Source organism: Vipera ursinii, assembly GCF_947247035.1.
Source record: "Vipera ursinii genome assembly, chromosome: 10".
In the NCBI taxonomy this organism is placed as follows: Eukaryota; Metazoa; Chordata; class Lepidosauria; order Squamata; family Viperidae; genus Vipera; species Vipera ursinii.
The window spans coordinates 15,799,211-15,800,611 of record NC_139520.1 but is presented as its reverse complement, the minus strand read 5'-3'; positions in this window follow the sequence as shown (position 1 = coordinate 15,800,611).

Here is a 1,401-nt window from a genome sequence, read left to right as displayed (position 1 = left end):
AATGCCAAGGGGAAGGAGTGAGAGTATGTGCTTGCGTGGGTATACGTGCTGCGCGCAAGCGCAGAACTTGTTTTCAAGGTTTACAACTTTCTAGGACTCTGGTTTCTAGGAGATTTTCCCCCCCACACACACACCACCCCATCAAGAATTTGGCCACTTGCCTGATTGCCCAGTTATGAATGATGATTGATCTAAGAAGCCATTGTCATTTACTGCCAAAAATAACCAGCAGATTTTATGATTCAGCCGACTAGTTAAGTAACCCTTTTGGGACCGAGCTTCTTAGGATGATGTAGATCTGTGGAAAATTAAAGAGAATCAAAACTGAGGCGAGTTAAAAATAAGATACATTTAACGAAGAGCAGTCCGGGACAGAAAATGCAGTAGAGAGTCTAGGACACATTTGAATTTTAAAACTAACTAACGCCACGATGATTTTGGCATCTCCCGCCAACAGATGGGCTGGGGAGGGAGGGGGGGTGCCATTTCCTAAACCAAGGGTAGGCAACCTCGGCTCTTTTATGACTCATGGACTTCAACTCCCAGAATTCCTGAGCCAGCTATGCTGACTCAGGAATTCCGGGAGCTTGATTTGATTTGATTTGATTTATTATATTTATACGCCGCCCTTCTCCCTAAGGACTCAGGGCGGCTCACAACAATAAAAATTAAAAAAGAACATGGACAGCCATTTGCCTGAAATGGTATAAGGTTTCCTGCCTGAGCAGGGGGTTGGACTAGATGACCTCCAAGGTCCCTTCCAACTTTATTATTATTATTATTATTATTATTATTATTATTATTATTATTATTATTATACAAAATTTAAAAAAAGAATTATCTATCTATTATATTATATTATATTATTATATTATATTATTATAATATATTTATATTATATTATATTATATTATTATATATTATATTATTATATTATATTATACTATATTATAATATTATATTATTATATTATATTATATTATATTATATTATATTATATTATATTATATTATATTATATTATATTATATTATATTATATTATATATTATATTATATTATATATTAGATTAGATTAGATTAGATTAGATTAGATTAGATTAGATTAGATTTTTATACCGCCCTTCTCCCGAAGGACTCAGGGCGTCGTACAGGGCAATAAATACGAAAACAGGATACCAAAGTGAAAAGCGATTACATCAATGCCCAAGGTTAAAACAATAATTGAGATGTCTTAAAACCCTAACCCTAACCCATCAGACCAGGTCAGAGTGCTCAAATTAAACAGTAACTATGTCCAATACACAGTCATTTAACCCCACAAAACCAAAGAAGCCCATGAGTCGTAAAAGAGCCGAGGTTTGCCTACCCCCAGTCCTAAAAACCCAGTTGAAAACTCTTGC